Raw genomic sequence first — 12948 nt, forward strand, 5'->3', positions numbered from 1 at the left:
AGAACCTGAGATTGGTGAGCTAGATGCAGACTCCAGAGCCAGCAAAAAGCAAGAAACCATTCCCCCAGCATGCCCTTATAGCATGATAAACAGGAAAATGATGGTAGCTGCCAAGAATTTGATTTGCTTGGATACGCAATGTATTGAACAATTCTGTTGTACATGGCTTTGTAAAGTGCTGAAGAGCCAGGACATCACTTTGAGGTCTAAGGTGCACCTGCGCCAAGCCATGGTATTTTCATTAGCTTCATATCTATGAGAAAGCTACACAGTGAATAATACAGCCCGGGGGGGAAATTGATGCATTTTAATTATGGCTGGGTAAAGAATCTTCTAGGTCGGCGGACTGCCAGAAGAACAAACAAATCTATCTTGGATTGGAATAAATGTAGCCAGAAGCTTCTTAGAAGGAAAGATGGGGAGACCTTGTCTTACGGACACTGCACATGTTATCTGGATGAATCAGTCCTAAAATAGAACATCATGCTTAGTAGAGGGTCAGCCTAAAGAAGAAGCCTCACAAGAAGATGCATTGGTGCAGTTGCAGCAGCAATGTTGGTATTGGAGGCAAGGCCTCCAATAGCAACATGCTTTGTTCACTCCCTTCTGTGTCCTCCTGACTGATGCATGGCATGGGACTTTCTTTCTTTTGTTCATGAACCTTGGTGGTGCTCCGCATTTGACTGCTAACCACAAGGTGGATGGTTCAAAACTGCCAGCCACTCTGAGGTAAAGATGAGGCTGTTCGCTCCCGTACAGATTCGCAGCTTTGGAAGACTTCAAAGATAGTTCTGCCCTGTCCTCCAGGATCACTGTGTCTCAGAATTGACTCATGGCAATGAGTTTACACTTTTTAACGATCCTTTAAATATTTCTTTAAAAACAGGCTTTGGACTTTATATACTGCTTATTGAAGACATCTTTTCAATTTTTACATACAGAAGTATGTATGTATACATATATGATACAAGGAGGCATATATAATCCAAATGTTTTTAATATTTGACGTCTTAATCTTTGTATCGGTGCCTGATTCATTTCATTACATGAAGGAAATTTTCTTTTACTTTTTTCGATGACTCACTTAGATCATATCTTATTTTCCACATTACATTAAAGTGGAATTTGATATCATGCTGTCACAGCAATAAGGTTATGATTCCAGAATTTTAAAAGAAGCCTCAGTGTTCAAATCAGCATGAAATAGGATATAATCATTTTAGCTTGCCTTTGACAGATGTATAAAACAATTTCATGCTGTACCATTTCCTTCCCTCAGTCGCCTTCGTGAGTTAAACTCTGCCAATAATTAGTAACTTCTGTTTTTATCTCGTGACATCCTTCCCAATGATGTAAGTGTTCCCATTGAGAACCTCGCCACATTAAGTGGTCTCTCCTTACACCAACCCAACTGTTCTAATACTGAAATAGAGGTTTTTTCTCCTTGGTCTCATAGAAAAGACATCCTATAATTACCCAAACACATAAATCTGGGTTATTTATCTACATCCTAGTACCCTCTCAGTTAGAGTCTCATTTTCATCATGGTGTGCATAGTCAACCACGAATAACCATCGTCATCTATGATTATCCTAATTATATTCCTATATTATCTGGCTTGAAGTTATATACACATAGAACATTTTTTTTCACTATCCAGTTCTTTCTGCCATGACGTTTCCTCTCGGAGCACAGCGTATCTCCTTGCTGGGCACGTGGTGGCTTTTGCATGCGTGGTTATGACTGTGGCTATTTGTGCCGGGGGGTGAGACCTGACCCAAGCTGAGCCAGGTACCATCTCTCTTCCAGGAATGGTGTGAAAGCAGCCCAATGCCCTGGGCATTCTAATTGGTGTTTTTGAGCTCACTCATGGGGCTCTTCTTGGAGGAAGTATGGTCAGAGTGCTTCCTGGAGGCAAGAGTGGTGCGGAGGGTGAGAGTTGGTCTTACAGACTGTGGACATGTTGTCAGGAGAGGCTAGTCCCTGGACAAGGACATCACTTTTGGTAAAATTGAGGGATGGCAAAAAACAGAGAAGCCCTCCACAAGATGTATAGACACAGTGACTGCATCAAGGGGCTCAAGCATAGGAACAATTTTGATGGTGGGGCAGGACCGGGCAGTGTTTTGTTCTGCTCTGCACAGGGCTACTCTGGGTCACCCCATTCCGTGGCACCTGACAGCAACAATAGAGCACCAGGTAAAGAGGAGTAGCCTGAATGGTACAGTGGTTGAACACTTTGTTATTGAAAGATAGACTGACTGTTGGAACCCATGAGCCCTTTCACAGGAGGAAAATGTGGTGGTTTGCTTTGTAAAGATTTAGAACCTAGGAAAAGCCAGGAGATAATTCCACTCTGTCCTATGGCGTTCCCCATGAGTCAGAATTGACTTCTCAGCAGCAGGGATGTAAGCACGAAGGCCCTGAGTGCTGTAAATGGTTTCGTGCTTACTTATTAAAGATTAGTATCTGGAACCCAACCACAGTTGCCTCTCGAAACAGGCCTACCCGTCGATGTCTGAAAGAAAGGCACAACCGTGAAAACCTCATGACGTTGGCATTGACTTAGACACAACTAATAAGGACCAATGATGGCATGTGAATATGGACTAAAAGACTTCTGAACCAATCCAAGCAGATCGGCTTCCGGACAAGGAAGAGTGAGATAGATGTGAACCAAGAAGCAGAGGGGAAGGACCAGCAGGTTATGAGCAAACCAAAAGGCAGCTTCTGTCACTGCCTTTAAGCTCCTGCCTCTGTCTCCCAAGAGGCCCGGCATCACGTTGTGTCCCAGTATTCTACAAGAGAGTCATTTACTCTTCTGCATGCTTGTGGTTGCCTGGACGGGCTTGAGTTGGTTCTGTATTTTTTCAGCCAAACAACGTCTGACTAAAATGCCCCATGGGGGACATAGGTTGTCTAGTTTGAGTGATGTTGAATCGATTTTCATCAAACCAAATTAGAGCGTTTTGAGGCTCTTATAGCTAGCATCTCCTGTCTTATGGAATTCTATTTTTCTTCACATATGCACTCAATTTGGCCTAGAGGATTAACAACTTCTTCTGACTAATTTCTAATTAGGCTGAAATTTGATCCTATCTTGTGAATTTTATTGATGGTATATTACACACATAATGTATTGCTCAAGTTTCCAAGGTTTAAAAGGGCGAAGTCTCATAAATTCACTAAGTAAGGCTTAATTTTAATCAAACTCCAGTGAGTATTCCAAATTGTCTTTACGTCTTGGGCTGCGTGGGATTCCTTATGAAATTTGTTTGAAAATTATTTCATGCACCTGCCACAATTTTTAAAGTAACTATAAGTAAACTTTAATCACCAATTGCCCTTTCTTGGAGGGCCATATCTCCTGATATTTTTGATACTGCCATATATTGATATCGATCATATTTTTATATAGGTGGTCATACAGATGGATTGATACAGGGCCTGCAAGAATGGGCTCAAACATAGGAACAATGGGGAGGCTGACACACGACTGGGCGGGGCTTCAGTCTGTCGCTATGGACTGGGTGTGACTGGACAGCACCTAACAGCAGCAACGGCGACCTGTGGTCCTCGCAGTCCTCTGAGTTCTTTCTATGTGACTTCCTTTCTCACTGAATCAGGAACGAGAGACGCCTCCTTTCATTTTATGCATAACATTTCATTGGATGAGCTACCTATGATTTATTAAACAAGTGATGGCTGTATATTTAGGCTATCTAAAGTGCTTTTCAGATCTGAAAAAATGCACAGGGAATGTCCTGTATATTTATTATGATATACCTATTCAATGATCAATAAGTGGAATCAAAGAGTATGAGCTTTTTGTTTGAGGTTTATTCGTATACGGTGTGTGCCTTTTGATGCTGTCATCGATACTTTATGCACTTGCCAACCTATGATGACTTGATAGGTTACAGGTGCCATTTATAGTTTTCAGACACAGTTTTCTCTTTTCATATATTTATAGTACATTTACATTTCTCTTTCTGTGAAACAAATGTTGGTTTCCATCCTCTATTTTCCTGCTGTATTGTTGATTTTTTGTTTGTTTGAGTACCAGGAGGCTCGGCATTTTTTTATTTCCAATTACAATTTACAACAACAAAACATCCACATGTGCTGCCATCAAGTCAATCTTGACTCACGGTGGGTCCATATGTTAGATATAATCTTACTGTCGTGAGATAGACCTATGCAAGCAGATGCTGGGCCTTTCTCTCATGTTAGTTGTTTCATATGCTGTTCTCCTACTAGCCCGGGCAGCAGAGTGGGCTATGAGTTGGGCTGCAGGCCACAAGGCCAGACGTGTGAAAGACCCAGTCTCTCTATTGGGGAAAGAGGAGGCTTTTGACTCCCATGAAGATTTACTGCCTTGGAAATAGGGATCGTCCCACCCTATCCTACAGGGTCACCAGGGGTCGGGATGACCCAGAGGGCCGTGAGAGAGAGAGAGACTGATATTTTTGTAGTTACCAGCCTGTGCTCTCCTTGCCAGTCTGGTGTTCATGAGTCCCACAAGCTATGCCAGTCAGGAGATGCCTCCAGCTTTCTGACTCAGAGACTTAAAACCTGCTTTCAGTAGGTCTGGGGTAGCCCACTTCTACAACTCTGTGAGCCACTCTCTTGATATACATTTTTTTTCACACACACAAATATATGTGTGTGCATATATACATATATATGTGTGTGTATATATATGTTCTGTATATGTGTGTGTATATACACACATCACTACAGATTCTAACCTAACCCATCGATGCTCTTTTGAAACGGACTTCTTTCACTTGGCATGATGTTTTCAAGTTCGTAGTTCTTCCTTCTTTTCCTCAGCCGAATGACTTTCTGTCCCACGGATGCCCTTCATTTTGCTTCTCTGTCCATCTGTTGATGACTGTTTGGGTTGTTTCCACATTTGGGTTGTGGTGACCACTGGGACAATAAGCGGGTTCACATTTGTGTGTGCACATAGTCTTTCATTTAGCTTGGGCGAGTATGTTGGAATAGAATTGCTAAGCTCGATAATGAATCAGTAGATGATAATAATTTAAGGAGTCATCACACCATTTTCCGAATTGACTGTGCCATGTTACATCCCTACCAGCAATGTATAAACGTTCTTGATTTTCCAACTGTTGCCAGCATTTGGTGTGTTCTGACTCTTCCCTACTCGTTCCTCTAGCAGGGTGCTCCCTCCTTTGGAAGCAATGGTAGGTTCAAACGAGTTCAGTCTGTGCCCAAGTATGGGAACCTTCGTCTCGGTCCCAGCCTCTCCCCACAATAAAAGCTCAAAGCCGATCTCCTCCTCTTCTCTCTGAAGCAATTGTTGGAACGACTTGAGAGCAAATCTACTTTCCCTACAAAGATTCAACTATGGAAAAAACACTCATATATTTTTAGCCTGTGTATGACATAATAAGTATCAATAGCCAATTCAGATTGTGTATCATAGCATGGGGAGGCGCATAATCTGAGAAGCTGAATGGTGTGAAGAAGAACACAGCTTTAGGATTAGAGGACCGCTTCTTCCATGCAGATGGCTGAAAGTGAGCACTGGAAGCACTGACTGATGAAGATCCAGGGTCGCAGCCTCTAGTGTGGATTGCAACTCAATAGAAAGAACATAAAAATCCTCTCAACTTCACCAGTGGACCCATAGGTGATGTCCTGATAAATGGAGAAAAGATTGAAGTTGTCAACAAGTTTTCTTGCTTGGATTCAAAATCAGTGCTCGGGGAAGTGACAGTCAAAAAGCCGAATAAGCTATTGAACTGGGTCAATATGCTTCCCAGGCCCTCTTTAGAGGATTGAAAAGTAGGGATGTTACTTTCAGGATAAACTTGTGCCTGACCCAAGCCATGATGCTTCCAGTTGCCTCATCTGTAGGTGAAGGTTGGACATTGAATAAGAAGGACAGAAGAATCAAATAGATACATTTTGAATTATAGTGATGGTGAAGAGTATGGAGCGTTCCACGGATTGCAAAAGGACAGACAGACGTGTCTTGGAAGAAGTATAGCCAGAGTGTCCCTTAGAGGCAATGACGGCGAGACGTCATCTTACAGAAGGACAGGTAGTCAGAAAGATCATTCCACGGAGAAGAGACCGCACTTGGCAAAGAACGTCTGTGTGAACAGGAAGGCCCTTGATGAGGCTGAATGGACACGGTGGCTGCAAGAATGCGCTCAAACACAAGAACAATTGTGTGGCTATAGAGCCTAAGGACAACCTGGAGGCCCATCCCACTGCTGTAAGATGCTCGGCACAAAACCCTTATTTCAGTATTCTTCATTATTTCCTCGTGATGTACTTCAGGCTTGCTTTGGATAACATTGCATTTGTTTTTTCAGGAGTCCCATAATGAAAGCATCTCTCATATGAATACTGAGCCCTTGGTTCAATACACAGAACCCACCTGGAAGAATTGGGTTTCACTACTTCCCTTGAAACATTCGCTTGATAGATGTTTTCTCACTACCTCCTCTCATCTTTAGTCGCCCTTCTGTACATTTGGCAGTGCATACTGTAGTTCTGATAACGGATAACGCCAATTGAGTTGGGATGAAAGTCTCTGTTTACGTTTCTTATTCTCGTTATTATTTGAAAGAGCAGAAAAGGACAGGAATGTCTATATCCCATCAATGGAAAACTGAAACTCAGTTTATTTTGTTAAAAATCATCCATTCCATGAATTATGGAAATAAATGAAAAACAGACACATCACTATCATTACCCCAGAATGGTCACACCTAGGCTGATTTTATGACTACTGTTAAGAGATTATATAAGAAACCATAAACCTTAGGTCCCTAGAAGAGAATGCTGCTAAGAAAAGCAACCTTCCTAAAATTCCCAGTTTAGAAGTTGAAAATGGAATGGATGCCTGATTTTAAGCCTTTTCTCAATAACTCACAGCTTCACAAAGTCTCTGTGATGATCTGGGAGAGGCTGCCATGATTCTCATGCTGACTCGCTCCACCTTTTAAGAAAGGTGCCCTAATGTAATACATGCCATTGACTTTCATCCCATGCCACAGCTGCAGATCAGTTGCTTCCCTAGAGGTGCTTTCTGCTCTGAGAGATCGGCTAGTAATGTGGTGGTTGGTTGTTTTTTTCCTCTCCTTCTTCTACTGACTGTAATATGATGGAAATGGTACCCTTGGAAAGAATGTGTTAGCTCCTTGCTGTGAGTCAGTTTTGACAATGGCGACCCCAAATGTTACTCAGTAGAACAACCCAATAGGGATTTCTTGCTTCTACTTTTATAGAAGTCCATCCGTGGTCAGGACTGTCTTGTGAAGTGCCCCTGAGTGGGCTAGAACCACCCGCCTTCTAGGTTAACTGGAGTGTGCAGACAACTTGTGCCACTTAGGGACAGAACCATACTTTTATGGACAAAGTTTCAAAGTGTTTCATTAATGATTATTGAGCTAATTTTACTACCCGTGCCTTTACAACGTGCCCAGTCTGCAGGCTAACTCACTTGTATCTGTGTTGAACAGATGGAGATACAGGCATAGGATAAAGGAAAAAACAAACCCTGGATTCCCTTGTGACCTTTATTCCTTTATGACCACAGACGTTTTACTAGATAACATGATGATATTTTTAATGTACTCGAAGAGCTTAATTTTAGTCTGAGATTCCTGTTTGCCTCTCCCTAAAGCTTGCCAGAGGAGGCATGTGAAGCAGAGGTGAAGGTCCTGGAACCATTATCCTTGTGTTCTTGTTACTCTGGGAAATGGTTCAGGGAATTGCCCACACTTTTATTTCCAGCCACTATAGGAAAAATATATTGACATCAAAGATTGTGACGATATATATGCAGATATGTATGACCTAGAAAAGATAGATTTTAAGTTTAACGTGAGTTAGATGGTTTTCTAATAGTTTTATGGAGATTTACATGTCATATGATTCAAGAGTTCAATCATACTAAGACAAATTGTCCAATCATCACCCTAATCAACTTTAGACCATTTTCTTCCCCCTTGTACTCATTATTGTGGACACCTCAGTTCCCCAAATCTCCCTTTCCCTGAATTATTCATCAGTTTCTCTCTTGATAGATTACATATCCTGAATTCTGTATACCGAAAAACATACAAAACAAAGACAGTATACAAAATAGAAGATCAAGCCACAATGATCAAAACAAAAGAAAACAAAAAACAGACTAAATCCTAAATCAAAAACAGAAAATATTTTAAAAACGAGTAAATTTAAAATTTATATCCAAAGAGGATATCAAATGATACGGTGTTACATTTTAGCTTAACTACACTTGCTGAAATCCCCTTTATAATGTTCTCTGATATTAAGGCCATTCATATCCCTGAACTATAGCCAGAACTGGGGCTTAATCCATGTCAGAACCCTGAACATGGATTTGGGGCTTCCAGTACCATCCACAGTGACCCACAGACTGGATGTTTAGCATTTAAGCTCTGATAACATTCCCTCCTATAGGTTTGGACTTTATTTACAATGCTTGGATCACACAGGATAATATGCTTCCGTTAGATTATGGTGAGTAGTTTTTGTTGTCTTACCCGCCACCTACCCACGGCCAACTAGTCCCTTAGGGTGACTTCAAGTGCGCCTTAGGCTTTCCACGTCTGAAAAGAGGGGAGCAGACAGCCTAATGTTCCTCCATGGTGGCTGTGAACTGCCCACCTTTGCTTAGTAGCCCAATCCACTGAGTCCTCAGGGCTACTTATTTTGTGGCCTTTCAACCATTCAATTAAGATAGCCTAAAGTATGAGAAACCATGACTGACAGTCGGACACATGTCTGCTCCTCCACAGAATCTAGCATGATTAAAAGATGAGAATGTTTTCCACAAAGGTGGCTCTACATTTTCCATTGCAAGCTTTGGCCTTTGCTAATAGGAAAAAGCCTAATTTTAGCCACGAGATGTCCCTCACTCTGGTTTTAACCATTTCAGGATTTTTAAAAAATGGATTTTTGCTATTCAGACAGATATTTTAAAAACAAAATCTCCTTATTTTAGCAAAATGTCTCTCAGGTGGTCTGAGGCCCAATCTTTTGATGAGTCAGTAGTGCATGCTGTCATTTTCAAAGTTCATTTTGGGGTAGGAAAATGAATCCAGTACAGAGGGAGATAGATATGTGTGTGTGTGCAAGTTCAGAGCCTGCACTGTGGGTAGTCCGAGGTGTGCATGATGACTTTCAGAACTGTCTGACCCCGTGCACTTAGCAACATTTCTGAACTACATGAAGCAACTGGTACAGCAGGAATTGTAATAATCATACATTCTATTTATATGGAAGCTTCCTCAGAATGGAGTTGCAAGACCGCAGAGCACATTATTAATCATCCTCCCATTTTCATTTGGTGGAAGGGGGTATAGCCTGTCTTTCTTCACAGGTGGTATAGAGAGGTGGTTATAACACTTGCCACTCTCTTTTTATTAGATGACTCTGCACACATTTAGCTCCACTGCTTAGCCTCTGTACCTCCGCCCCTTGCGCCAATTGTTTATGACCTGGGATCTTCCCATGGCACCAGAAGTGGGGTGGGGTGGTGCTCCATGAAGTGTGAGCTTCTGGGGGGCTCCCCACACACCTCCATGAGCAGAACTGCTGACCCACAGTCCACTCACATCTTCTCTCGGCCGGTTTTCTAATGATTCGTTCTTCCAATCTTCCCATTCAGTACTTAGTAGAAGTGATGCATTTGCCAGTTTGGGTGGAGAGCAGGAAAGTGGAGGAACACGTTTTACTGGTAGCAGGAACTGAATTAATTCACAGCAGCCTTGAGGGCTACACTATACACCCACCCCCATTGTTACCCCAAGGGCCCCCTTCACTATGTGTGCAAAGGAATAACCAGTCCTACTTGTAGCTGCTCAAGTTATAGAACTTTGCTGGTGAAAGGCTACTACTACTCCTAGAGCTCTAGAATGTGCTTTTTGAAGGAAACAATGAACTCCACTTGTCTGCAAATACCATGTGACCCAAACTCGATGCCATTAAGTTGATTCGATCACACTGTGACCCTGCATACTGCTTCCAAGGCTTTAAATCCTTATGGGCCCAGGAGAGGCTCATCTCTCCCTATAGACTGACTTGTGGGCATGAATGCCCAGGCTTGGGGAGGCAGTCCTATGCCCACTTTACAGCATCCCCAGGCCTCCTTTTCCACAGGCCACATACCCACCCACATATTTTCATGATTTTAGTTTGTTATTATGTTAGTGCCGGTAGACTAGGGAAACAAATCCAGGGAGACTCATATGTACAGGAAAGAACTTTAGATCAAAGAGTAATTCTATATTAAGAAAACATCCCAGGCCATTCCAGATCAAGTCCATAAGTCCTATGTTGATTGACCCAAATGTCCAGTACCAGTCTATAAATTCCTCCGCAGTCTCATGCATCACATGCAATACTGCTGAATGCAGGAAGATCACAGGCCAGTGAGTGGAAAGTCTTATGGATCTAGTGGCAGTAGAAGCATCTCAGTGCTGGCGTGGGTCTCCGTATGGCTTCTCCAGCTCCAGTGCTCTGGTTTCATCAGCATAGCTCCATGTGGCTTGTCAGCAGGAATGTCAAGCAGAGGGAAAGAGTGTGTGTCCCTCCTCCAGGGTGGAAGACAGGAGTTCCCAGAATCCACAGGGGAAAGCCATGCCCACACAGAGGCCTGATTGGCCATGACCTGATTGACAGGGTAGACTATACCCTTTTTCTCAAGTTGACAGGAGATTATGAAACTGCCACAATTATCCCACTCTCGATTTTTCTTAAATCTAGAAATAAGAATCATTTGCTCCTTACGTTCCTCTGCTTGTTAGTGCTATTTAGTTCTACATGAATATGAAGAAGCAGAATCCTTGCCTGGCTCTGCTTTGTTCTTAAGCAGTGGACAAAGGGTAGAATGTGGCGTGGGTTATGTGATTCCTATGTTCTTCATCCACTCCTGGGAGACAATGATAGCTTACATGAGACAAGATGCTATTTAAAATGAAGCTGGTAGTGGAAGAAGCGTGGCCTACAGCTAACACGTATTTTTCTCATATGTTTCCTATTTCCAAAAATTACTCTGCACGATGTTGTTGGTGCTTAACAATTCTAGGCACTACACAAAGGAATTTCTCCTGAGAATGGCTATTTCCACAGCTATTAAAGGAAATGGGCTGGGTTAGAGTGGCAACTATTAAATTCATCTGGCAAATATTAAACCCTTAAATATTAAGAGTAACTCTAAAACATCTCTCAGTCCTTTTGCTGCTAGTGTATTTATCCCACTGAACAATGACTTTTGCCATGAGTGGGTTTATTTATGGTTCTATATCACCATATTGTTCCTTCCCGCTGAAATGTTATGACCTTTCTTTGTAGATGAATTTTAAGATGAAAACAAAACATGAACAAAGACATATTGAAACCTCTTAGGCCTAAATATAGAAAAATGTGTCCTTCAAAGTGTGCGCTATTACGTTTTTCACATGTGTAATTGGAGGCAAGCGGTTGGAGCTGTTTTTATATTTAATGTTATGAACATTTAACTTACTAGGGCCTAGTGCTTTTCTTTTTTGTCTTTTGGTATTGATTCTGACACACAGTCACCCTAGAGGGAACAGTAGAAATTCCCCATAGGATTTTCTTGTATTGACATAATATATAATTCAATAATTTCATCATATTATATAGAGTTATGCAATCACCACCACAATCAATTTTAGAATATTTTCTTTACTCTTGTAGTTAATATTGTTAGCCCTAACTTCTCCCCAACCTCTATTGTCATGGCCCTAGGTAATTATTAATCCAGTTACTGACTATAAAAATTTGCCTATCCTGGATTTCATATACAGAAAAAAAAAGAACGTAACAAAATGAAGAAACAAACAAGTAAAATACCCCAACACCAATTCTAAAATAGAGAAAACCTCAATCAATAAGAAAACAGAAAATATTAAACCAGGAAAAAATTTAAAATGAATAAAAAGATCAACTGCTACATTTTAAACTAACTGCACCTACCCTAACTGACTGTACAGTGCTCTCTATCTGACAGTACATCTATTCCCTTCTCTGGGCTATAGTTAGAGACTTAATTCTGGTGCGGACCCTGCAAATGGATTATGGGTTCTCATTGTCATTCATAGCCTTCTGCAAACTGGGTATTCAGATTTTAAGTTCTATATTTAAGCTCTAAAATCCTTCCCCAGATTTGGGCATTATTATTTGTAATCCTTGAATCACACGGGCTGCTGTTCTATACCCAGGTGGACTTAGTTGACACAGCGCTTGGACGGTTGCTTGTTTGGAAACAAGACTTTAAGACCCTAGGTGCTAGTCTTTCTGGTATCCTGGTACCATCTGACTTCTTCAGCCCACTTGAGCCACTGCCCTCTGTGAGGGAAAGTATTCAGTCAGATGGGGCCTATTCCTTTGTAATCATTTTACTACTTTGTTTCTAATTCACATAATCTCTATAATCAAAGATTGTATCATTGGTTCATATAAACCTTGAGGCAAAAATAAAAAGGATAAACAGAAAATTTAGATATGCCTCTATTTAATCTTTTCTCTGTGTCTCTGTATTTCTCTCTCACATACACAGCACCCAAGGGGCATATGTGCACATGCAGACACAAGCACAGAAATATGTGTTTTTGCATCATGAAGTTTGGACCACATTGGAAATCTTGGATCAGTGCAATAAAAATGACAAGCACCATCCACCTGGAGGAAAATAATGAAAATAATCATGCCTTGTAGGAGATTATAACTGCTCAGCAGACGCAGAAAGTTTCAAAAAACAAACTCACTGCCATCAAATGAATTCCTACTCACAGTGACCCGAAAGGGCAGAATATAGTTGCCTCTGTGAGCTTTCGAGTATTTATTATTTCTAGTTCTTTCTTTTCCTTTTCTTTTTTTAAATCATTTTATTGAGGGCTCATATAAGTCTTA

This window comes from Echinops telfairi, unplaced genomic scaffold (assembly GCF_000313985.2).
Source record: "Echinops telfairi isolate 266 unplaced genomic scaffold, ASM31398v2 ScPeMD7_11;HRSCAF=52, whole genome shotgun sequence".
Classification (NCBI taxonomy): domain Eukaryota; kingdom Metazoa; phylum Chordata; class Mammalia; order Afrosoricida; family Tenrecidae; genus Echinops; species Echinops telfairi.